This window comes from Rhineura floridana, chromosome 4, assembly GCF_030035675.1.
Source record: "Rhineura floridana isolate rRhiFlo1 chromosome 4, rRhiFlo1.hap2, whole genome shotgun sequence".
NCBI classification, from domain to species: domain Eukaryota; kingdom Metazoa; phylum Chordata; class Lepidosauria; order Squamata; family Rhineuridae; genus Rhineura; species Rhineura floridana.
The window spans coordinates 30,426,231-30,441,084 of NC_084483.1; positions in this window are offsets into that span (position 1 = coordinate 30,426,231).

Consider the following 14,854-nt stretch of genomic DNA (forward strand, 5'->3'; position numbering starts at 1 on the left):
ATTTTGTAAAACAAATTAAAGCTGAGAGGCCAGAGATTAAGGTGACTTACCCAGAGACCTGGAGACGATCCCCCAAATCTGGGCAAACACCAGACACCTGGCAATCCTAGCCTTCTGTGACTGGCCTGGCTTGAGGGCGCTTAAACCCTTCTTGCCAGAAGCAAGTAGGCTAGATTTAATGTTCCCTGCCCAGGCTCCCTGAACAGGTGAGAAGGAATGATCCCATCACTTCAGCTGGACCTGGGAACACCCTCATTTAGCTATCTTAATTTCCAATTGGAGAATTTTTTTTGTTTGAGTGGTATGCTCCAAGCAACTGTGGTTGATGCTTAACATATCATGCTTAATGATATCTCTAGGACCTCACCCCGTGACATCACTAGGGCCCACCTCTGAAATCTCAGGGTTTGGGATGCTTCTGACTTGGGAACCCTAATTGTTAAGCATTTCTGAGTTCAGGACTATAAGTTTTGTAAGATTTTGTTTTGAAATGAGTTTATGGGAAACAGCAGAATGGCATGGGGGTATTTTCAATTTAACATAGCGGAATGCGAAAAATCCATGCTGGCTATAGCATACAGCCACTCTTGTGGCTTGAATAATTACCTTTTAATGGCAAATAATAAAACACTGCATTGTGATGAAACTCTGTACTGTGTGCAGAATCAGTTCTTGCCTGGTTGTGACTGAAATCCCGAATCTATTTACAGGTTTTTCATTCCCATCAAACTCTGTAGGATTTATCCCAGGAAAAGATTGGAAGTGAAATAGATGTTGGCAAAATACATATGCTCTGCTCACACATTCAGGTCAGCCACAATTGCTCAGATGCTTTAGCATCAGTAGGGGGAGTAGGTTGCCAGTCTGTCTCTTTGTAGAGTTTGTTACAAAAAGAGGAAGGCCAAATAAGAGATAGATTGATTCCATAAAGGAAGCCACAGACCTGAACTTACAAGATCTGAACAGGGTGGTTTATAACAGATGCTACTGGAGGTTGCTGATTCATAGGGTCGCCATAAGTCATAATCAACTTGAAGGCACATAAGAACAACAACAAGAGTTTGTTACATGATCGTCTTCTGTTGTTGAAATGTCATCGTTTCCTTTCTATTGTTATGAGCACGGGGGTTAGAATGGATGATTCCTGTGGGTCCCCTTTCCAACCTCTGATTGGAATCCTGTGCCTTGGGACTGGCTCTGCTGGCCAGATGAATTTCTTTTGTCAAACAGAGTGGCCAGGTAGGATAATGGGTCTATCAGTTGCCCAGCAACTGGTGAAATGGGCCAGGAAGATCCTTTTGCCATTGAAACTCTTCAGGAGAGCCTTCCCCCTCCCCCTTTCCTGGCTGCTAGCAGAGGTTTGTGCTTTGAGTGTTTTTAGTGGTGTCTAGAGAATGGCTGGGGCTGCAGGCAGGCAGAGAGGCTATCCCACTGCACCATGGCTTTAGGATGCCTCCTGCAACCCAGATAGAAAAGCAGGATATTAGACTGCTGATGCCTTGAACCCCTCCATCCTAAGCTCAGGTTGGAATGTGTGTAAATAAACAAACCATATTTCATAAAGACACCGCAGTCTCCGCTGACCTTCTTCCCAAAGGAAACCAAACCCTGGATGAGCGCAGGGACCCCTGAGATCTCACCGCTCGGAGATTGGGGAGGCACGCAACATTATATTATGTGTTATCATGCTTACAATTCTACTTTTGCTTCAGTCAGTTGTGATCAGTTAGTGGTTATCCCTGTGGTGGAAATAATTTCTGCCAACAGTTACCAGTAACTCACAGATATACATCCTACAAAACTCCCCGCTCAATAATCCAGCCAGGACATGCCAAGAGTTGAGAAATGACACATCAAGATAGGATAGATCTATAGGAAGTTGCTTATATTTCTCCTCCTCAAGGTAGCTAAGGACTACTTGAAAGCATTTCTACAAAATCATAGATGAAAATTGCTTGAAAGGAAGGATTAAAAGCAAAAATCAGTGTTAAGCCAGTAATATATTTTAGGAGCTTTTCTCAATATTTTTCTGTATTGCTCAACATTCTGGGTTTGCATTCCTGATTACTCCTGGGATGGGGGACTTGTACCACAGTCTTGGATTGCTTATTAATACCAGCAAAGGAATAATTTTAAACAGTGCAACACTGGGCAGGAACCAAAATTATTTTGTGCTCTTGTGCTTTAGTCTGGTGTGTGTTTGTGTAACAAATATTGTGCATGTACACATTTTATCCACTGGCCTGGAAAGGACCTCCAGAAGCATGCATTCTGAGTGTTGAACCGTGTATGGATTCTTAAATAATCCTTGATAGAGATGCTTACTGTAGACTTGCAATTTTATTTCCCACTTGTTCCAAACATAAGAACATGAGAAGAGCCCTGCTGGATGGGACCAAAGTCCCATTAATTCCAGCATCCTGTTCCCACAGTGACCAACCAGATACCCATGGGAAGCAACAGCGCTCTCCCCACTCATGTTCCCCAGTAACTGCATCTGAAACGAGGTAGCACATAGCCAGCATGACTAGTAGCCATTGATAATCTCCTCCATAAATTGGTGGGCATCATTACATTTTGTGGCAAAGAATCCCGTAGTTTTAACTATGCACCTCCCCGCAACTACTCCCCATCCATCTCTTCCCTGCGCTTCTCTTTCCCTCCTTCTTCTCCTCTCCCCACCCATGGCTACCCTTCTCTTTCCTGCTGTTGTGCTTCTACTCTTTCTTTTCAAACTTCTCCCATTGGATGCTGTCTCACAATGCAATGCTTTATTTCCCCAGTGATTCCCCACCCTGCCCTTCAGTCAATATGAGGGCTGATGACCCCTCCTGTGGTGGCTGATGATTGCTTGCTGATCGATCTATGCCATTTTATTGTACTCTCTTGTATATTTTGGTGCTTTAATATGAAGGACTCGATTTTAATGATTTAAAATTCAATCACTAGTGAGGAAGATTCTATTTAATCATTTTTAGTAGAAGTACATTATTGTTTAATATAACTTTAATACATATTCAGAGATGTAGGTTTCATTAGAAGATAGGTACACACCAATTATTCTGAATTGTTTTCAGATTAATTTTCATCAAAAAATGAGATTATAATTTGGCCATTTTACTACTAAAGTAGAATGAACTGGTGAAGTTATTCAGGAGATAAACCAGCAGAATGAACTTGTGAAGTCATTTAGGAGATGAACCAGCTCCAACTGTTCAATTCATCATGACATTTTTGTGTCAGAATCACCACCACCAAACAGGCTTTTAAATTGTACAAACAAGTTTGGTTATTCTTCTGGTTAATTTTCTTCTTCGATACACACATGGATTTTTGAATGGTTACCTATTTCAGTTTTTAGATAAATTTAAAGGTCTTTAAAAATAAAATTTAGGCAATTTCAACCAAGTCATCATGAGAAACTTAAAATATTGGGTGGTACAGTTAACTGAGAGAGCCAGTGTGGTGTAGTGGTTAGAGTGTTGGACTACAACCTGGGAGACCAGGGTTCGAATTCCCACAGCCATGAAGCTCACTGGGTGACCTTGGGCCAGCCACTGCCTCTGAGCCTCAGAGGAAGGCAATGGTAAACCGCCTCTGAATACCGCTTACCATGAAAACCCTATTCATAGGTCGCCATAAGTCGGGATCAACTTCAAGGCAGGCCATTTCCACAGTTAACTAAGTCTTCTTCACCTTTGTCTTCATTGTCTGGAAAAGAAATACAAGCATTCCTGTTTTTTTTCAGTTCGCAGCTTATTTCTCAATTGAGAATGAATTAGTGCAAAGGAATAAAAAATTCTCTCCATGCCTGCAGAAGAGGCTGCTGCTGTTAAGAGCTGGATTACTACTTTAGTGGTCTCCTCCTTGTTCAGATCTACTCCATCTCCCCAAATTCTCAGTTCATTGACCTCCTCTGCACTTAGGGAGAGCCAAAGGCTTTAGAAAAAGAGTGCCAGAGTGCATGTGCACTTCATGTACATCACCTGCAGAATAGGATGATCAGGTTATCCCATCTCCATAAACTGCTGTTAACATATTCATAGAATATAATTAGAAGTTGTGTAATTAGTATCCACGATGACATCTTTGACCTGGGCTCTTTTTTTACTAATTGTTTCAAGAAAATTTTGAAATCTGACTTAAATTTTAAAAATTCGATTTAACTAAAAAAAATTGATTTACTGATTTATTTATTTTAAATCGTTGATTTTTATCAACCCTGGAATCAAGTGCTAGAGTTCTGAGGTGGTAAAAGGATCTGTTCCACTATAGACTGCAGATGGTAAGTCATACTTATAAATGTTCCCTTACATAAACAATTCCCTGCAACGATACAACTAGCACAACGGAGAGCAGGCTGAGCTAGAATTGTTCTTCCTGATGTGCTAAGGGGTGTGTGCGTTTAATTTGGCTGAAGATTTCTGTGTGGAGAGGCATTCAAAAATTGTATGCTCTGCATGCAGACTGAAGTGGTGTATTCCACTCGACTATCTCAGGATTCTGCTGCATGTGTAGAGTAGTACTTTGTCTCTCCCTTGTAAGAAAACATTCAACATTGCTCTTTATGGCAGTGTTTTGTCTTTATGACGGTGTTTCAAGTACAATTAAGTATCTGGGCTTTAAGAACTGAAACCATTTTAGCATATTCCTCCCATTGCCACCCCAACACTTTCCTCAGAATTAAGCCTATCTAGATCCTTCATGATCTTCCATGGTAAAAGGCAACTCCTTTGTTTGCTAAACTGGAATAGATATTTTAAGAAAATGTATCCATGTAAATGTACTAGCACACCAGTCTATTTTCATTTTTTTTACTCTTGAGCCTCAGTGGCCTGGAATGAAACTCTGCACATTTTCTGTGCATGTATACAGTATGTTTGTGTGTGGGTATTTAATATAAATAAACATTGCATTTGTGTGACTGCACCTGTGTCCCATGCACACATGCCCCCCCAAATTTGCTTCAGTGTTCACCAAAAAGTAGGAGGAAGGTAAAATAAATTACATGGCAAAATTAGCAAATCAAATGCACTGCAGAAGTGTTAATCATGCACTTTAACTACAATCGTCTTAAGGGTCCTGCAGTGGTGGAGACAGCAAAATGTTGGCCCAGATCAAGAGTATGAAGGTTTACACTGCTTTAACTTAGCTGCAGGAGACTTCACAGAAGAAACTCTGGAAGTGCTAAAGAGAACAAAGGCTAACTAATCACAAAGCATATTGAGGGTTAATTTCCTCTTTGCATGATTTCTGTAGCAGTTTGTGTGAAAAACGTCTGGCCTGGACACATTTTATAAGCGATTAACACATACATTGGCTTCAAGTTGTCGTAATGTTAACCCATGAGCTTCGAGAATGTTTTGCCATTGTTGCCTTTTGTTCTGCCCCTTCCCACCCATTTCCCCTGGTCAGTTCATTTGCTGCCTTGCTTATTATTATTTTACTTGTCAGTACTTATATACTTAACATTATGAAAATGTGCTTCAGTCGTCACTACCTCTTTTTAAAATGGCCACAATTCTTTCAAATATTTTGTCAGATAAATACACAGGAGGGGGCGGGTTTGTTTGTTTTTTAAAGTTGCAAACATAACATTACAACCAGGCACATATAAACTTGTCTTCATTAGCCCCCACCTCAAATATATCCAAATGGTATAAATTGAAAAAGGCATCCTCATAGAGAGGGGGCTTCAAGCACGAATCCTTTAGCTTTTGCTTTCATACTCTGCTTTATGTTTGAAAGGGAAGGTTTTCATTTCCTGCATCTGATACCCATTTTCAGAAATCAGCTAAAAGGAGAATTAACCCCGAAAGAATTTGTAACTCTGGACATTTATGATGGTAGCCTCCAATGGATGGATGGATGGTACTTCAATGAACAGAGCATGTGTTGCTGACATGGGACTCCTGGGATCAGATACCACCTCAGCTATGAAGATTTTGGCCCAGCCCACACATGTAGCACAATGAGGCAGTGAGGTCCACTGAGTACTGAGGGGGTAGAATTGACTGTTCCACTTCTGACTGCGGGTGGAGGGTGCGATTTTTGAATGCTGCTGTACATTGAAAATAGAAAGTGACATCAGCTAGTAAAAAAGTGTTTATCTCTTGTGACCTAGGTTGTTTTTTATATTTTTAAAAAAACCTTGGATGTGTGTGTGCGTTTAACATAGAGAAGCATTCCAAAATGGTATCACCCACTTGCAACCTGAAGTGACACAATCCAATCTACCCTTCAGGATTCTATTATGTCTTTCTGCTGCAATGTAAGCTAGGCCTTACTGTGTTGCCTTTTGCAAAGTTGCCAACTCTTCTCTTCAGTTTGTGTCCAGGCTGAGCCTTGTAACCTGTTGACAATGCAGAGCTCAAGTATGGAATATATCAATAGAGATGACATTGGCTGTGCGCATGTGCAGAGTGCCATTCCCTTACTATCAAATAACTACAGCCCAGCCCCACACATTAGGCATTAATGGACTCTGACTTCTGAGCAGGCCCCAGCATGTCTCTTTTTAGAAATTAATCATTGGCCACTTTCTATGGCTCCATCTGCACTATACATTAATGCAGTATACTATCACTTTAAATAGTCTTGGCATCCCTCCAAGATTCCTGGGAACTGCAGTTTGTGAAGGGTGCTGAGAGTTATTAGGAGACCCCTATTCCCCTCACAGAGCTACAGTTCTCAGAGTGGCTTAACAGTCAATCCCTCTGCCCAGGGAACTCTGGAAATTGTAGCTCTGTGACGGGAAAAGGGATCTCCTAATAGGTCTCAGTACCTTAAAACAAACTACAGTTCCCATGATTCTTTGGGAGAAGCCATGACTGTTTAAAGTGGTATATTACAGCTTTGAGTATATAGTGCAGATACAGCCTGAAAGTGTCACAGAAATTTAAGACTGCAATCCTAAGCAAACTTTCTTGGAAGCAAGTTCCACTGAAACCAATAGGGTCCTGCTTCCAAGTAAGTGTGTTCAGATTTCAGGCTGTAAGGTCTATCAAGAGAGAGAGGGAGAGAGATACTTTGGAACAGTAGTGTAAACATATGTTGATCCCTTGAAACTAATCAAGCTTTTCTCCTTTAGACTGACTGAAGCTCTTGGCTTGGCCTGATTCCATTTGTAACCATGGGCCAGAACTTGAAAGTTACTCCTCTGTTTGTTCTTGTTTTACATGCAGCAGATAGAGCTGCACTGATAAGCTCTGGAACTTTCTTCAAAGGTTTGCCATAAAAAACCTGTTAACAGCAAAGGAAACAGCCTCACACTTATTGCAGCAATGAAAGTACCTTCAGACCCTTTAAAGTCTTTTATGGACTATTGATGGTTTTATTATTGCCAGCCCAGCTTTAGTAAATCAGTGTAAAATATTTGTTTATTTCTGTGTCACATAAATAATTGGGCTATCTCTGGTGGTTACCATAGATGTACCAATAGGAGAGATTACGGATGCCTTATTGCCTCCTCTTTCTTTTACACAAACGTGCATGCATGCATCCGCCCACAATCGCCTATAGAAAACACCACTGTTTTTCAACACAACAAAGACATTAACTTTATTCTCTTTTAAAACTCTGACAAAAGGACAGGACAGCCGTCGCTCCTTCATTTGAATCTTGAAATACAGGCCTACAATCACTTGTAAATGTGGTTTGGGCCTCGAAGTCATGTTTAGCTGTAACCACAGACGCCAAAGTTGATTCTGAGAGTAATACCTCAAAACAGCAAATTATCAGAATGAGGAATGAACATAGGAAGCCCCTTTACACCAGGTCAAACTGTTTATCCATCTAGCCAGCATTTTCAGTTCTGACTAGCAACAATTCTCCTGGGTCTCAGGATTGTCGTATCCACCACCATGTGATCCTTCAAACTGCAGGTGTCAGGGATTGAACCTGGGACCTTCTGCAAACAAAGCATGGGCTCTCTACCACTAAGTTATGGCTCCTCTCAAGAGCAATGAGTTTTGGTGTTATATAATGTACACCAGAGCAGTGGAGCACTGGTGCCTGGTGGGTCAGAGCCAACCTTTGAGGCACTTGAACTGGCCATGGTGGCCCTGCCAGATTGTTATCAAAGTAACAAACTCCACAATGGAATTTGTAGAGCAGCAAAACCAACAAAAAGAGGTACCTTAAAGATGAACAAATATATTGTGGCATAAACTTTTTGTGGTATAGCGCCCACGTTATGAGATGAATAGGATGGAAAAGTTCACCCACAATTTCACTCCTAATTCTTTTCATTAGGAAAAAAAAGTAGTAAAACGAAAACAAATGCCTATTCCTCATTTTCAGTGTTACCTCTCTCATTTTCATTTGCTTGCAAATGTACATATTTTTCCTTAAGGTTACATCTCAGTACATGTGCTCCATAACTGGTAAGCCCTTCTGTTTGTGGCTCCAGTTATAGATGTTACAGATGTTGCTCCAATCATCCCTGATCAATGGCCACACTCGCTGGGGCTGATGAGACTTGGAGTCTAACAACATTTGCAGGGGCCACAGGTTAGTCACCCCCGTTATAAATCTTAGTCACCTATGGTGCCTTTTAAACTTTCAAGGGACCATGTGTAGAGAGGCATGGTACACTGGGGCAAGAGTGGCCTCCATGACTGCAAAAGTTAGCTATCCCTGGTTTACACCAACTAGATCTTGATTGTGGTGTGTTTAAACCACAATTTCCCATTACTTCCACACTGGGAAACTGTGGTTTAAACTCGACTACTACTAAAGGGATGTGAAGCCAATATGTGGGCACAATGCTCATTCTCAAGTTTGTTCCATCTAAACAAGGCTTCAGCCACCTCTTCTAGTTCCTGGTGCTGAGAGATTAGTCACATCAGCATTAGTCACATCTTGCAACTGACTGTGCTGCTCTGGATTCTCTCACCAATGTGCTAATACATTGTTCTTCAACCTTGGGTCCCGAGATGTTGTCAGACTAGAACTCCCATCAGCCCCAGCCAGCTTAGCCAATGGCCAAGGATGATGTGAGTTGTTGTCCAACAACATCTGGGGACGCAAGGTTGAAAAACAGTGTGCTAGAAGCTTCTGATTTATGAGATATGTAGGCACTATGAATGTTGCTGATGTTTCCTTGGTATTAGAGTTAATAAAGCCTGGAAGAATCCCATAGAAGCAAGACAGAATGGACAGATATATTGGAATGGAATAATGTACTTTAGTTTATCCTTTAAAGTTGCTTATGGACTTGTAGGGGCTTTATTCAGCTGTTCTCCCTTCAGTGTGCCTGATGTCTGTCTAGGAGAATATTAAGAGTCTGAAGAACAAATAAATCAAAAGGAGGGTTGTCCTGTCAATTCATAATGTATTTCATCTTCATCATAATGTATTATTTATAAAGCACCTAATATGTGCTATGTGCTGGCAAGAATCAATGGATTTCTGATTTAGCATATATATTTGACATTTAATAAACAAAAAATAAAACAAGTTTGTTGTGTTACTTTAAAAGATCTATCTGAAAAGTGTTTTTTTCCAGTCATCCAAAGCAGCTGAACTGAAATATTTGATTTGGGGGAAGGGCAGAGGAATCAATGAAGAGTACTTACAGACAGCACAATCCAATGCATGTGCATTCAACGTACCTCCCGTTGAGTTCAGTTGGCCTTACTCCCAGGTGAGTGGATATAAGATTGCAGCCTTACTGTGATTTAAATGTTATAGTCAAGCAAATAATGTCCTTGGAAATCATTTTTATTGGAATATTTATAATTATTTTAAGGCATGACAACTCAATAGTGTACATTTTCCTTGCATTATTGAGATTTTGTGGTGATGATGGGGTGAAGGCACAGAAAATTGTTAATATACTAGTTTTAGCAAGTGTGAGGAGCTTTTGCACATAAATATATGTGTTTCCCGGAATAGTCACTGAAAAAAGGTGATAACTTTGATTTTAGATTTGACTGGTATTGTAGCCCGTCCACTCTCCCAATTTGTCTTGGGTTGCATTTGTTCATTAGGAGGGTTCAGGCAAGCACATATGGTCCCCTCATGCATTTCTAAAAGTGGAAAATTTTCTGCTGGAAAATATAGTAGTGGGGGGAGGTTCTGGATTTTTTCCCACCTCGGCATAATTGACCAGAAAAATGCAAGCTTGCACAGTGATGGGAAAGACACTGCATGTGAAAGTTCTGGGGGCGGGAGGAGAATCACATAGCAAAACACAGATTCATCTCAGAATTAGTGCTATGCCAAAATCTGCCCTCCAATTTCTGAAACGTTTTCTTCCGCTGTGAAAGAAGCTTCTGTTTTCTGCCTAGTTCTCGGGGCCCTTTCACAACTTCAGTTTGCAGTGTGGAGCTTACTTTATTGTAAGGTGGCTGGGGGTGCCGCATGTGTTTCTTCCCAGTAAACATTTGTCCAGCACTCTGCAGCCTTCCTGGCGGCCTGTGCTTCCTGATCTGAAGAAAGCCCCACTAGAGAAGTTACTTCATGATGTCTTGCCCTGGACTTCAGCTAAAGCATGGATACCTTGGAAGGCTGCAGAGTACAGACCACTGGTGAGAAGATATGCTCCCTGCAAAAGAGGCTTGCATCATCTGCCTCATTCTCAGGGCTCTTTAGAATTTTGGCAGTGTGGTGTTTTGAGCTTACCTTGTCATTGTGCGATGGCTAAGGGTGGTGTGTGTATCTTTCCAGTAAACATTTGTTCAGCACTCTGGTAGTCTTTGTGGCCACTCATACTTCCTGATCTGAAGATGCTTCCTGGAAGGAGTTGCCTCATGAAGTCTTCCTCTGGGCTTTGACTGATGTGGGAGCACCTGGAAGGTTGCAGAGTGCAGCTCATTAGTGAGATGGTTTGTAGCATGAAGGAAAAGATGCAAACATCTCAGCCACCTCAAAAGTATAAGTGACAAATACCTTATACCCCACCCATGAGAATTTAACTATTTTTTCTCCCCTTTTGATAATTTGTAATGTAATTTCTCATTGACTGATGGAGAATGATTGAAAAAATGTAGGAGAAATTTTCAGCACAGCTTTACTCAGAATAGACTTGCTCCAAATGAATAACCTAGTATGAATTTCAGCTTTGAATAGGACCGGCTAGGCTAGGGTGACCAGATGCAAAGGCAGAGAGGATGACAGAATCATTATGCTGGTAGGTGAGAAAATATCAGAACTTAAGTGCAACTTAATCCTGTACAAGTGGCACCTGCCAAAATTCTTTCTATGCAAGTGGCATGGGAGCTCCATTCTGCTTTCCATTTGGTCACTGCTTTGCATTTGGTCACTTAAGGACCAAATCTGAGCCAAGCGCAAATGTTACACAAGGGTCATGTGCAAAGGAAGACAGGGTTTCTGTACTTTTAAATAGTTGTGAAGTTATATAGAATAAACATTGGCATGTTTTTATTGTGTACGTCGCCCAGAGTGACTGGACAACCAACCAGATGGGCATCTAATAAATTTAATTAATAAATAAACAAATTGTGAAGTTATATGGTCATTGTCATTATTGCATCATCCAGTTCCCTCTTCTATCCAACTGTTTTAAGAGTAAGGGCTGCACCTCTGTTTGCTTCACTTGCCACCCCTTCCTTTTACCCCTCACCAAAGCCAGCCCCCAATCCTTTTACACCTGCCTGCCTCCATCTCTGTTGCCCTTCTCTGCTGGCTCAGAAGTTTGTCATCACACTGTAGTTCACAGCAGCACCTGCTGGCAGCCAAGCAAATTGTCTTGAGATGACATCCTTAGACAAATATAGTAGATATATAGGTACCATGTCTTTCTTTGTATTTGGGTTGCTCAAAAAGTGACACAGGGTCAATAATCATCCTTCATTTCATAATGAATCACAAGAGACTAATACTACTGCTCTTCTGAAATTTTGCTTCTTCTGTTGATTAAGGCATAAAGTCTGTCCAAAAAAGAAAAAAGTGACAACCTGACATTGTGCTCCAAGCCAGAATTTTGGGGATTCTTGCATACTGGTTCGAAACACAAATGACCTTAGTAATAAACCACAGAACATGCTAAATAAGATGATTTATCATGTCACGATGTACCTCCCTTAACTGATTTTTGCCCAGAAATCATTTAGTTTTCTGTTATAATGGCAAAGACTACCATTAAGGATAGTCCATAATACTAGAAGGATAAAATATAAACTCTGCATACATGCAAGCACACACACACACCTCACAATCATGCAGTAGAACCTCATTATAACACAAGGGTCATGGGACAAAGGATGCACCTGCTATAGGAGTTCTGCATTATAATGAAAACCACAGCACTGTATGCAGTATTGTACTTGGGGTCATTGTCATACCCGTGGTGTTTCTGAATCTGTAGTACAGTGAGCCATATTATAGCGAGGTTCTACTGTACATCTTCATATTCGACAAAAGCCTGCATGCACTTAATCCCAGGGAGTTTTATGTGATCACAACATTGCTCATATAGGCCTTAATGGGGGAGGGGGCAAAGTACTATTTTGAAATGAATGGGGCAAAAATAATCATATTGCTGGAGAGTTGCATTTTTTGAGGGTCATTCCAACCACAGTTGTCATATATATCATCAGCTTGAAGTGTAATTTCTCTGAGAAGTTCTGACCTGTCCAAGATAACCAGTAATGAATTGAATTTCATGCTTGAAAAATGAAATATTATTTGCACAAACATAATATTTTGCTTGTAAAACCAAAGGAGAAGGAGACCATCTGAAAAATTTTCACAAGAATCCTATTTATTGCAGTAGTGTAGTAATGAATATAGTGCAGGAAGGATGTTCTCTCTGACCCTCTATATGCTGGGCTCCCCATCAGTGCCAGCCAGCACTGCCAATTGTCAGAGATTATGGCAGTTGCAGTCCAGCAACATCAGTAGGGCCACAGATTCCCCATTCCGCTGTAAGAGTTGCCACTTTTTTTCTCAGCAGGGCTCCTATGTCTTTAAGCAGAGATTAGGGATGGGGTTTGCTGCATGGTTACGATCCGCTTGCATTCAGATGGTCCATTGTTTAATCCCAATCTGCCATTTTTTTGTTCCCACTTGCTCTTGCACTTGCCAGTTCCATCTGCTGTGCCCATTTTGGGGCGATTTGATCCAAAGTTTTTTTTTTTCTGGTGGCCACCTAGTTATCGACGTCAGGAGCCATGGAGGTCTCAAGGTATTATAATGTATGTTAAATGTCGGTATACGTGTTGTTCATCCACCTATTCTTTATCAAAGAAGGGCAGATCCTGAAGGACCGTCTGGGAAGAGAGGAACAATTTCCCATTCCTCTTACAAGTGCTTTCATGATTCCAAGGCAAAAGCCTCGGAGGTAACCTGATTGGTGCCAAATGGTGTCAGGCTTATGAATGGGTTACCCTTTACCCTTAGGACGATCTAGATTCAAAATTTGCTTCATTGGGAACATTTCTGTAAAATACTAAGGTTCCTAAAATTTGGGAAATGACAGGGTGTGAGAGCAGAGAACAAGGGCCTAAAGAACGAAGCCAGGAGGCTTGTGGCACGGGTCTTTGCAAGTCTGATGAAACACAGTTTTAAATTGGCTAATTGAAGCTGCTTTTCCTTGTTAGCAATGCCCAGGGCTTGGCGAGCGGTTGATTGACAAGTGACTGAGATCACAAGGGCATGAAATGCTTGATTCTTAATGGAAATGCACAATTTACTGAGTGTTATGAAAATAACGTAAAATTCTTGCTGATTTGCAGCCATGGCCGCAAAATCTGTGCCGATTACAGCTGCATCCCGCAGCAAGAAATAGGTGCGGGTCCGAAAGGATGGCGAGCTATCAAATTCAGCTGGAATCCAGTGCCAGGTCTGATTTGGCAGATATTCTCCCCCACCCCAGCAGAGATTCATAAAGATGATGTGTTTGAAATGAGAGGCTGATATGCTGCTGGAGGCACTACTTTTGTGTCAGATACAGGCTGAACTTTTAAAAACAACAGTAAGTCAAATTCTTGACAGCAAATAAATGGTCCAACTGGCTTTAAAAACAGCCACATGTTATCCTGCTCAGTTAATGAATTTGGAGAATAATTTCAGTTTAGTGAATGCAAAGACAAGTATTTCTCCTGCAGGCAAAAGTTGAGGAATAGATTGTTACGTGCAACTATTTACACATCCAGGATGTGAAGAAATCCACCAAAACTTTCCATATGTCATATACTGGAATTATATATCTGACAGACATCATTATTCATGTTTTCTTTGGAAATTTTATCAGGGAGGCTTAAATGAAGGTTGGCAATTTGTTAAGACCCAATATTAGGACAATTTGATGAACTAGAAGGAAAGAAGCTATGACTAGCTCCAGGACATTAGTTCACTTTCTTTTTAATTTTCCTCTTTAAGAACCTAAGAAAAGCCTGCAGGACCAGGCCAATGGTCCATCTAGTCCAGCATCCTGTTCTCACAATGGCCAACCAGGTGCCAATGAGAAGCCTACAAGCAGGACATGACATAAACTCAACAACACTTTTCCCTGCTGAAGCTATCGGCAGTTGGTTTTCAGAAGCATACTGCTTCCAACTGTGAAGGCAGAGCATAGTCATTGTGTCTAGTAGTCATTGATAACCTTACTCTTCATGAATTCATCTCATCCTCTTTTTAAGCCATCCAAGTTGGTTGCCATCACTGTGTCTTGTGGGAGTGAATCCCATAGTTTAACTATGTGCTGCATGAAGTACTTTTTTTTGTCTGTTCTGAATCTTTCAACATTCAGCTTCATTAAATGGATCTTTTTGAGTCTTTCATGCCGGAGGGTCCTTGGAATCACTACCTTCCTGCCTTTGAAAATCAGCCCATCTATCACTGAGAGGTCATGCCTGCAGTTCTAGTACTTCCATAGGCTTGGATCACA